Consider the following 12768-nt stretch of genomic DNA (forward strand, 5'->3'; position numbering starts at 1 on the left):
GTACCTCACTTACACCAGTGGACAGATCATCCAAAAAGAAAATTAATAAGGAAACACAAGCTTTAAATGACAAAATAGACCAGATAGATTTAATTGATATTTATAGGACAGTCCATCCAAAAACAGCAGATTACACTTTCTTCTCAAGTGCACATGAAACATTCACCAGGATAGATCACATCTTGGGGAACAGATCAAGCCTCAGTAAATTTAAGAAAATTGAAATTATATCAAGCAACTTTTCCGACCACAACGCTATGAGATTAGAAATCAATTACAGGGAAAAAAACATAAAAAACACAAACACATGAGGCTAAACAATACATTACTAAATAACCAAGAGATCACTGAAGAAATCAAAGAGGAAATGAAAAAATACCTAGAGACAAATGACAATGAAAACATGATGATCCGAAACCTATGGGATGCAGCGAAAGCAGTTCTAAGAGAGAAGTTTATAGCAATACAATTCTACCTCAAGAAAGAACAAACATCTCAAATAAACAACCTAACCTTACACCTAAAGGAACTAGAGAAGGAAGAACAAACAAAACCCAAAGTTAGTAGAAGGAAAGAAGTCATAAAGATCAGAGCAGAAATAAATGAAATAGAAACAAAGAAAACAATAGCAAAGATCAATAAAACTAAGAGCTGGTTCTTTAAGAAGATAAACAAAATTGATAAACCATTAGCCAGACTCTTCAAGAAAAAGAGGGAGAGGGCTCAAATCAATGAAACTAGAAATGAAAAAGAAGTTACAATAGACACTGCATAAATACAAAACATCGTAAGAGACTACTACAAGCAATGCTACGCCAATAAAATGGACACCTGGAAGAAATGGACAAATTCTTAGAAAGGTATAACTTTCCAAGACTGAACCAGGAAGAAATAGAAAATATGTACAGACCAATCACAAGTAACGAAATTGAAACTGTGACTAAAAATCTTCCAACAAACAAAAGTCCAGGACCAGATGGCTTCACAGGTGAATTCTATCAAACATTTAGAGTACAGATAACACCCGTCCTTCTCAAAGTCTTCCAAAAAATTGCAGAGGAAGGAACACTCCCAAACTCATTCTATGAGGCCACCATCACACTGATCCCAAAACCAGACAAAGATACTACAAAAAAAAAAATTACAAACCAATATCACTGATGAATATAGATGCAAAAATCCTCAACAAAATACTAGCAAACAGAATCCAACAACACATTAAAAGGATCATACACCATGTTCAAGTGGGATTTATCCCAGGCATGCAAGGATTCTTCAACATACACAAATCAATCAATGTGATACACCGTATTAGCAAATTGAAGAGGAAAAACCATATGATCATCTCAATAGATGCAGAAAAAGCTTTTGGCAAAATTCAACACCAATTTATGATAAAAACTCTCCAGAAAGTGGGCATAGAGGAAACCTACCTCAACATAATAAAGGCCATATACAACAAACCCACAGCAAACCTCATTCTCAATGTTGAAAAACTGAAAGCATTTCCTCTAAGATCAGGAATAAGACAAGGATGTCCACTCTCACCACTCTTATTCAACATAGTTTTGGAAGTCCTAGCCACGGCAATCAGAGAAGAAAAAGAAATAAAAGGAATACAAATTGGAAAAGAAGAAGTAAAACTGTCAGTGTTTGCAGATGACATGATACTATACATAGAGAATCCTAAAATTGCCACCAGAAAACTACTAGAGCTAATCAATGAATCTGATAAAGTTGCAGGATACAAAATTAATGCACAGAAATCTCTGGCATTCCTATACACTAATGATGAAAAATCTGAAAGAGAAATTAAAGAAACACTCCCATTTACCATCGCAACAAAAAGAATAAAATACCTAGGAATAAACCTACCTAGGGAGACAAAAGACCTGTATGCAGAAAACTATAAGACACTGATGAAAGAAATTAAGGATGATACCAACAGATGGAGAGATATACCATGTTCTTGGATTGGAAGAATCAATATTGTGAAAATGACTATACTACCCAAAGCAATCTACAGATTCAATGCAATCCCTATCAAATTACCAATGGCATTTTTTACAGAACTAGAAGAAAAAAATCTTAAAATTTGTGTGGAGACACAACAGACCCCGAATAGCCAAAGCGGTCTTGAGGGAAAAAAAACGGAGCTGGAGGAATCAGACTCCCTGACTTCAGACTATACTACAAAGCAACAATAATCAAGACATATGGTACTGGCACAAAAACAGAAATATAGATCAATGGAACAGGATAGAAAGCCCAGAGATAACCCCACACCCTATTGTCAACTAATCTACGACAAAGGAGGCAAGGATATACAACGGAGAAAAGACAGTCTCTTCAATAAGTGGTGCTGGGAAAACTGGACAGCTACATGTAAAAGAATGAAATTAGAACACTCCCTAACACCATACACAAGAATAAACTCAAAATGGATTAGAGACCTAAATGTAAGACCGGACACTATAAAACTCTTAGAGGAAAACATAGGAAGAACACTCTTTGACATAAATCACAGCAAGATCTTTTTTGATCCACCTCCTAGAGTAATGGAAATAAAAACAAAAATAACAAATAGGACCTAATGAAACAAAAGCTTTTTCAAAGCAAAGGAAACTACAAACAAGATGAAAAGACAACCCTCAGAATGGGAGAAAATATTTGCAAACGAATCAATGGACAAAGGATTAATCTCCAAAATATATAAACAGCTGTTGCAGCTCAATATTAAAAAAACAAACAACCCAATCGAAAAATGGGCAGAAGATCTAAATAGATATTTTTTCCAAGAAGACATACAGATAGCCAAGAAGCACATGAAAAGCTGCCCAACATCACTAATTATTAGAGACATGCAATCAAAACTACAGTGAGGTATCACCTTACACCAGTTAGAGTGGGCATCATCAGAAAATCTACAAACAATAAATGCTAGAGAGGGTGTGAAGAAAAGGGAACCCTCTTGCACTGTTGGTAGAAATGTAAATTGATTCAGCCACTATGGAGAACAGTATAGAGGTTCCTTAAAAAACTAAAAATAGAATTACCATATGACCCAGCAATCCCACTACTGGGCATATACCCAGAGAAAACCATAATTCAAAAAGACACCTGCACCCCAATGTTCACTGCAGTACTATTTACAATAGCCAGGTCATGGAAGCAACCTAAATGCCCATCGACAGAAGAATGGATAAAGAAGATGTGGTACACATATACAATGGAACATTACTCAGCCATAAAAAGGAACGAAATTGAGTCATTTGTAGAGATGTGGATGGATCTAGAGACTGTCATACAGAGTGAAGTAAGTCAGAAAGAGAAAAACAAATATCGTATATTAATTCATATACGTGGAATCTAGAAAAATGGTACAGATGAACCAGTTTGCAGGGCAGAAATTCAGACACAGATGTACAGAACAAACGTATGGACACCAAGGGGGGAAAGTGGCAGGGAGAGGGGTGGTGGTGTGATGAATTGGGAGATTGGGATTGGCATATGTACACTAATATGTAAAAAATGGATAACTAATAAGAACCCACTGTATAAAAATATAAATAGAATAAAATTCAAAACAAACAAAAAACCCTGATCCCTCTGTGCTTTATTTATTGAGCTTTTTGAAAGACGTGTCCTTTAATTAGCCCATCAGCAACAAAGGGTTATAAAGTCCCAAGACCTTTTCTCAGATGTTACCCACCCCCCCTCAAGTCCTGGCATGCATGTAGAGAGAAAGGGGGAGACCTGGGGCCTGGCCAGTTCTTTTCCTTTAAGCTTGAGATGCACATTGCTGTATTCAGAATATGACCAACAAAAACAGAAAGAAATCAGACATGATGATTAGTTGCCGGATAAGCCAGACCCCCAAACCCCCAAACGAATGGGCCACAATTTGAAAAGATACAAAGAGTGGAGAGTAAATTATGTTTCAAATTTCAAAGTACGCTCTTTTATCTCAGATGATTTATGTTCTTGTGAACTTTCATAGGCTGCTTATCTTGTTTTCAAAGACATAATTAACTTCACTGGGATTGGGGCCTGAAACCAGAAGCACAGTGGACCCATGATCCTAATGATATAGTCAAATAGAGACAAGCACAAATTCACATAAAGAAACGTTCAGGGAACAGGCGTCTAATTACTCTTTTTCCCTTATAGAATTAAACGCCACACTCATTTTAGACTAGGCTTAGACCAGTGTTAGAGGCAAAGACCGATATACAATCAAAGTGTCAGGGAGGTTGGATGTTTTTTCTCTTGCTGGCCTGGCCTTCAAGCTCCTTTCTTGCCCTTACTTCAATTCCTTCCCCAACCCTACTTAGTTCTTCCTACTGGTAAAACCTCACCCTCTCCCACACCCCAGTAGTTTAGGAAAAGGTGGAGTTCTGCTGAAATCACTAGGGAACAGTGGGAATTAAATGAGGTCCCCTTTGCATACTTGGTAAAGGAAGTTACGGTATTTCTCTGGGGGGTGGAAGGTAACTGAATTCTGGAAAAGTTAGAGGTGACCAGATGACATGTCGTCTGCAGAGACAGTATGTACCCTATTCATACTGGTTAAACACCTTTTAAAAAAATGTGGTAAAATGTACATAACATAAAATTTACCATTTCACCCATTTTCTAAGGTACACTTTAGTGGAATTAGGTGCATTCACACTGTTACACAACCGTCACCAAAAAGGCCTTGAAAAGGCTTGAAAAGCCTCCTGCAGATCGAGTTCCTTTTTAGCTGAGAAAAATATAGCACTTACTGGGAGAAGATAAGAGGATACACTAAGAACTACTGACGGTCTTTTCCTCTTTTAGGAGACAAGGGAGAAGCAAGCCCACACTGAAGGTACTAAAAACACACTCGGCTGGGGCTTCCCTGGTGGCGCAGTGGTTGAGAGTCCGCCTGCCGATGCGGGGGACACGGGTTCGTGCCCTAGTTCGGGAGGATCCCGCATGCCGCGGAGCGGCTGGGCCCGTGAGCCATGGCCGCTGAGCCTGCGCGTCTGGAGCCTGTGCTCCGCGGCGGGAGAGGCCACAACGGTGAGAGGCCCACGTACCGCAAAAAAAACAAAAAACAAAAAAACACACACACACACACTCGGCTGGAGATGAATGACCTGTCCTGCCGGCCGGGCGCCCAGCTACAGCTCCAAGTCCCTGCCGCTCACCCACCAGCAATTATAAGGACAAAAAATCACTCGGCAGTGGAATAAGAAATGAATTTTTAAAGCAAAGCAGTGTATTTTCAAATACTTTTGGTTCTGAAATTGCAGTCTCTAAGAATTTTAAGTGAGAAGACCCAACGCAGCCAAAAATAATAAATAAATAAATAAAAAAAATTTTAAAAAATTTGCACAAAATCAAAGGGAGAAAAGCAGTATCCAGTATTACAATTTCCAAGCTAGGCTCTAATAAGGTCAGTATTACTTTCCCAAATTTCAGTTTTTCAGCCTTTTGATGGCTTTCTCCAGGAGTCAAAAGTCTGGGATTCAACATTTTGTGAGAAAAACTTGAAAAAAACCCCTAATTTTTGGGGTCACTTTTAGGGTCGTATAGCCATCACGAAGCAGAGCCTGGATTGGAATCTAGACACTGCCTCGTCTCCTTTTTAGTTTCTTTATTGAGGGTCCTCACAGGCCAGGCAGGTAACAGTGAGAGGACAGGGCTACGTGTGAGGTAACAGGGAGTGGTGGGGACTGCGGCAGCCTGGCAAAAGTACTGCCCTCTGACGGGGCAGCTTCCAGTTCGTCCCTGAGGAACCGATTGTGGTCATGCAGGAATGTGTGCCTAGTACTGCTGGATCTTCCTCTTTTTTTTTCTTTTAACAAAGAGTGGAAATCTAAATTTTCATGTGCAATCTTCTGATTTCTAAATGTTGGCAACTAACTGAAATTTTTAAAATTTATTTTATTGGAGTCTAGTTGATTTACAATGTTGTGCTAACTTCTGCTGTAAGCAAAGTGACTCAGTTATACATATGTATACATTCTTTTGCATACTCTTTTCCATGATGGTTTATCCCAGGAGATTGGATATAGTTCCCTGTGCCCTACAGTAGGACCTTATTGTTTACCCATTCTATACATAATAGTTTGCATCTGCTAATCCCAAACTCCCAGTCCACCCCCCCCCACCTTTCCCCTTTGGCAACCACAAGCCTGAAATGTTTACAAAAAATAAATCATGTGGTCCCCAACCATGTGGAACAAATGAAGCAGGTCAGCAGTTTAATGAGATCAGAGCCACAAATTCAGAACGGATGGATGGCTGGCAGGCTGAGGGATAAACTGTCTGCACCAGACTAGACAGGAGGATTGGTGGGACGCTCCCCACTCTCCCCAACAATCTAAAAATTCCTCAGAGAACCATCCTGGACTTTACTCCCCACAGGGAGCTACAAAGGGAAAGACTGAGGTTGAGGGGATGAGATGGGCAAAGGAGCCAGAGGTACAGCTGCCAGCAGCCAGATGCCCACCTTGTAAGACACAGTGACAGGTTGGCGGTGCTGCTGGAGGGCGTGCTGGTCCTCTGGGTGGGCGGGGTGGGGGCGACAGTGGGTGAGGTTGGGCGCAGAAGCTGCCGAGCAGCTGGGACAAGCACAGAGACGCAGCACCTGCAGGTGTGTCGTTCCTGGTCCCGCAGCCGGGCCTCACCAGCAGCCCCTGAAGAAGTGACGGAGCAGAGCGGGGGTATTCGTGTGTGCGTGGGACTGGGGGCTGCGGGCCTGAGGCAGAGAAACAGCAGGAGCCGGACTGCAATGCAGCCTCGAGGGTGAGGGCTGATGGGCTCCGAGGCGAGTGGCACGCTTGGGACCTTGGGACCACAGTGAGACTGGAGGTCACAGATGAGGCATCGCCGCTTCTTATGCACCCAGCAGTGGCTGCAGCCAACCCGCCCTTGTGGCAGGAGTGTTTTCTCACGGATAATGTTTAGCATCTGCCCTTCAAACCAGATGTGTGTCTGCTCTGTGTTATATAACTTCTGGTTGCTGCAGTCAAAATGCCTAGTCCAACGTTTTTTTCCTCCAATTAATCACATCCTGGGACCTAATGTATAAGTCCAGTACTGCATGTCTTGTGCATAGCTGTTCTAAAGAATCTTATTTTATGTACTGTATGTATCAGAAGAGTGTACATTGCCATGTAATGTAAAAAAGAAAAATCTACATAAATAACGCAGCAACTACCCAGGTGTTATACCAGCTAAAACAATAAATAACCTTTGAACAGTGCATGGTCACATTCAAACGCCCCTCTGCCCCAGGGAGGGAAGGCAGCCCAGAGATGGACCGCCACGTAGTCACCCCACACTCTCCATCATGACACCGTCCACCGGAAGACCGTCCCCTCTGCCAGGCAGCAGCTCACATCAGCTCAACCTCGCACAAATCCACACCATCACTCCAGAGAAGGACAATTCCAGAGCCCGATGAAGCCGGACGGAGGGTGGACAGGCGAGTGTGTGAATCGAGGGCCTGTCCGCCTGCTGTGGATTTGTGGTGCTGCTGCGTGCCCTCCCCTTGGCCAGCTGGTGGACCCATCGCCCGGCTCTGGGAGGGCTGGCGCTGAGGACTCACCCTTGACCTTCTCCAGAGAAGTGCCCTTGGCTGAGGGGCTGGGCACCCCCATCCCTGTCCTGCACTCCTTTATGGGTTATGCCTTAGTAAGTCAGGTGCAACGAATCCTTGTTTCTGCTTCTAAGGAACCTAAGGCCCCACGACTACATTTAAATACTTGCAATCAGTGCCTGATTTTGAGGTGTCCCAGGCCCCTCTCCACAGCAGTGTTAAGTACATGATGTATTTATTTAATAGAGTTGTTATACTATATATAGAAATTGCTACAGTATCAAGTAGAACATAAGATTATACTTCAAAGCCCCCTTCTGAAACTCACTGATAACTGAGGTAGGTAAAGAGTATAAAAAAATCCAAATTTGGGGCTTCCCTGGTGGCGCAGTGGTTGAGAGTCTGCGTGCCGATGCAGGGGACACGACTTCGTGCCCCGGTCCGGGAAGATCCCACATGCCGCGGAGCGGCTGGGCCCGTGAGCCATGGCCGCTGAGCCTGTGCGTCCAGAGCCTGTGCTCCGCAACGGGAGAGGCCACAACAGTGAGAGGCCCCCGTACCGAAAAAAAAAAAAAATCCAAATTTTAAAATAAACAATATGTCAGCAATATTTATAATTAATTAAAAACACTGTTTCAGATGTAGACAACAAACGTATGGGCACCAAGGGGGGAAAGTGGGCGGGGGGTGGGGGTGGAACGAATTGGGAGATTGGGATGGACATATATACACTAACATGTATAAAATAGATAACTAATAAGAACCCGCTGTATAATAAATAAATAAGTAAATAAATAAGTAAATAAATAAAAACACTGTTTCAATTCACAGTCTCTTCTATTCAACGCCTGGCTTTCACATAGCTTTCAGATACAATCCATTAGCTCAAAGACACCAGTGAAATGATTATACTTCTGATGATCGTTGTAGTATTTTTACCTCTTATAAGCAAATTTTAAAGAAAGGCACAAAACAGTTTTACTATAGTCACATAAGCCCACACAAATATGACGTGAATGTAAGCTTTGAAAAGTCAAACTCTTAAAAGTCTGACAATCACATGCAATATAATATGCCCCAAATTTCAAAGAGAAGCGGTTTCTTTTTAAAAAATATTTATTTGGCTGTGCTGGTCTTAGCTGCGGCACGTGGACTCAGCTGCGGCATGCATGCGGGATCTAGTTCCCTGACCAGGGATCAAACCTGGGCCCCTCATTGGGAGCACCGAGCCTTAGCCGCTGGACCACCAGGGAAGTCCCCAGAGTGCAGTTTCTACAAGGTACACACGACCGTGCATTTCTCTGCTTCCCTTGTTCAGTGGTGGCCTCAGTGAAATCCACCTTTGCCAGCAAAGCCTCTGAGGCCCTTCTCGCTCAGCCCTTGCCCTGCCACAGCGCTGATAACCCAGGTCCAGGCTCACGAACGCCCCAGAGCGGTCCACAGGTGCCGTTCCTTCCACACCTCTGCCTGTGCCCAAGCCTCCACACTGCCTGAAACACCCTTCTTCCCTCCTGCTCCCTTCCGCTGCCTGATGTCTAGTCGCGCTTCAAAAGCTTAGGGCAGGTGCACTCTCCTCTAGGAAGTCTTGTCTGAGCTCCGCCGTCCCACCTGCCCCCAACTCACTTCACACTGAGCTGGGTTACGTGTCCTTCCTCAGAACACACTGAATTAGAAATTAGAATCGTCCAGTTAACAAACAGCTCAAACAACTCAACAACAAAAAAGCAAACCTCCTAATCAAAAAATGGGCAGAAGACCCAAATAGACATTTCTCCAAAGAAGACATACAGGGCTTCCCTGGGGGCACAGTGGTTAAGAATCTGCCTGCCAATGCAGAGGACATGAGTTCGAGCCCTGGTCTGGGAAGATCCCACATGCTGCAGAGCAACTAAGCCCGTGCGCCACAACTACTGAGCCCACGTGCCACAACTACCAAAGCCCATGCACCTAGAGCCCATGCTCCGCAACAAGAGAAGCCACTGCAATGAGAAGCCTGCGCACGGCAATGATGAGTAGCCCCCAGTCGCTGCAACTAGAGAAAGCCCGCGTGCAGCAACGAAGACCCAAAGCAGCCAAAAATAAATAAATAAATTTATTTAAAAAAAAAAGAAGAAGAATACAGATGGCCAGGAGGCATGTGAAAAGATGCTCATCATCACTACTTATTAAAGAAATGCAGATCAAAACTACAACGAGGTACCACCTCACACAGGTCAGAATGGCCATCATCAAAAAGTCTACAAACAATAAATGCTGGAGAGGGTGTGGAGAAATGGGAAACCCCCTACACTGTTGGTGGGAATGTAAATTGGTGCAGCCACTATGGAGAACAGTATGGAGGCTCCTTAAAAAACTAAAAATAGAGCTGCCATATGCTCCAGCAATCCCACTCCTGGGCACATATCCAGACAAAACTGTAATTCAAAAAGATACATGCACCCCTATGTTCATAGCAGCACTATTTACAATAGACAAGACATGGAAGCAACATAAGTGTCCATCGACAGAGGAATGGATAAACAATATGTAGTACATATACAATGGAATACTACTCAGCCATAAAAAAGAATGAAATAATGCCATTCGCAGCAACATGGATGGACCTAGAGATCCTCATACTAAGTGAAGTCAGTCAGAAAAAGAAAGACAAATACCATATGATACCGCTTATACGTGGAATCTAAAATATGACACAAATGAACTTACGAGACAGAAACAGACTTGCAGATGTAGAGACTTGTGCTTGCTGAGGAGCGGGGTGTGGGGGGAAGGAGTGGGAGTTTGGGGTCAGCAGGTGCAAACTAGTACATAGAGGATAGGTAACAACAAGGTCCTACTGCAGAGCACAGGGAACTCTACTCAATATCCTGTGATAAACCATAATGGAAAAGACTATGAAAAAGAATGTGTGTATAGGGAGCTTCCCTGGTGGTCCAGTGGTTAAGACTCCACACTTCCACTGCAGGGGGCACGGGTTTGATCCCTGGTTGGGGAACTACGATCCCGCATATCATGTGGTGCGGCCAGAAAAAAAAAAAAAGAATGTGTGTGTGTGTGTGTGTGTGTGTGTGTGTGTGTGTGTGTGTGTGTATATGTATATATATGAATCACTTTGCTATACAGCAGTAATTAACACAGCATTGTAAATCAACTATACTTCAATAAAATACAAATAAAGAATTGTCTATTTAATCATGAGATGAGGGTTTAATCACCTCTACATCCTTAGTACCTACCATTGTGCCTGGCACACAGTAGGCGTTCAATAAAGGTTTGTTAAATGAATGAATGTTGAATAAAGAACCTACCCAAATAATACCTTCAACCCCCAAGGCGGCCTAGGATTAACAGAGGACATTTCAGGTGAAAACCCTTTCAAATAGTCACCACCACCACCGCCCCCGACGCCAGACATTGTGGATGGAATGCAGTGCTGGGCAGTTTGCATAGTTAAAAGTTGGGGAAAAGCCATTAAGTCAAGTGCATCAAGTCTTGGGAAGGCGCTGCTGCCAGAATGCTTGGAGAAACAAAGTAGCATGCTTATCTTTTGAAAAATTTAAAATATCACAGTGTTACACACGGTAACTCAGCTTCATAAACTGTTCAGCTGAAATTGTCATTCTGATTACAAATGAGGGGCATGATGTATAAAACAGCTTGGGAGACGCCTCCAGGGAGGTGGGCAGATTTATCTGTTAAGAAGGTCCAAGAGGGAGGGGATGCATGTATATGTATGGCTGAATCACTTTGTTGTACAGCAGAAACTAACACAACATTGTAAAGCAATTATACCCCACTAAAAAAAATAAGAAGAAGAACCAAGGCTGATTCTGCATCATTTCCTCCTGCCTATGGACCAGTGCTCTCAACCTCAACAGCCTTGCTTACGGTCCAGACAAGGAGTGATTTGTGGAGGGAAAGAAAGAAAAACAGGGAGAGAGAGAGAGGAAGGGAGAGAGGGAGGGAGGGAGGGAGGAAGACAGATGAACTAGGAAGTTAGTTGTTTCCTGCCACTTCAATTTTGGTTAAAAATTGCTTATTCACCCATTTAAAGGAAATAGCTATGTTTGGCCTCAAAATGCATAGAGTGAGTGGGTCCTGCCAGGAGGGATTCACCTCTATTAGCCCCTTTTGTGTGGATAATTTATTGACAATTATTTTTGGGGGGAATTTTTATTTTATTTTATTTTATTTTTAGTTTTTGGCCACACCGTGCAGGGATCTTAGTTCCCTGACCAGGGATCGAACCCACATCCCCTGCATTTGAAGTGCAGAGTCTTAACCACTGGACCACCAAGGAAGTCCCTTATTGACAATTCTTAAAGAGCTGTTTTTAAAAAAATAAAGAGAGATGGTGCATCAGAAGCTCATGCGAAGCCGCTGGGCGGGGGATGGGATCTCACGTCAGCTGAACCAACGCGATTGTTCAGATCTAGATGGTGAGTTTCATTCAAGGGCTCTGAAGCTCATACACCTTGGTCCCCCGCCAGCACCAAAAAGCTTCAGTTGCCCCCTCTCTACCTCTACTACCCAGTCACTAGCAACTTGTATCCCCTGCTCAGAGCTGCCTGCAGGCACCTGAACTTGCTTTCACCCCCAAACACAGGCTGAAGCCCACAGTCTTTGCTCACGGTCTGGGCCTAGACCACAAGGCATCTAGTATCTACCAGCTACTGGGTGGCTTCATCACCTGCAAGATGTAGTCCACACTCTTTGCCACCACTGTGCTTTTGTACGTGCTGTTTCCCTGCTTGGAATGCCACCCTCACAGCCCGCCCCGTGGTGGCTAACCAGATAGGATAACCGGACGTCCCCTGCTTAGGCGTGAGGACTTTCCCCATCCCTCCTGCACGAGACCCCGTGTGTGCCCTGATTACAACACTGGCACGCGGTGTAATTAATCAGTGACGTGGTTCTGTCCCCATCAGACTTTAAGACCTTCAGAATGAGAACTTTTGTCTATTCATCTTTTTACCACAGGTGATATTCCAAATATCACCCAAACAGGACTTCACGGGCAGTGCGCCACTAGTGTGATACAAAGCTGGAGCCAGGTCCTGCAGGTCCGTTCCCCGCCCCCCCCCACCACCACCAGATGGCTAGGTATTAACAACTTAGTTACAGAATCATTGGAGGTGAGGGGCGGCAGGAGAGGGGCCAAGCAGATGGCAGGGAGGGATTGGGGGCTCAGGACA

At 43.6% G+C, this 12768-nt stretch overlaps 1 protein-coding gene across 12 annotated transcripts in view; it reads right to left on the reverse strand.

The window, feature by feature from the left end:
- Window positions 1-12768, reverse strand: part of CFAP221 (cilia and flagella associated protein 221) — an 84422-nt gene that overhangs the window by 54209 nt on the left and 17445 nt on the right. The window lies entirely within an intron of this gene.

This window comes from Globicephala melas, chromosome 7 (genome assembly GCF_963455315.2).
Source record: "Globicephala melas chromosome 7, mGloMel1.2, whole genome shotgun sequence".
Classification (NCBI taxonomy): Eukaryota; Metazoa; Chordata; class Mammalia; order Artiodactyla; family Delphinidae; genus Globicephala; species Globicephala melas.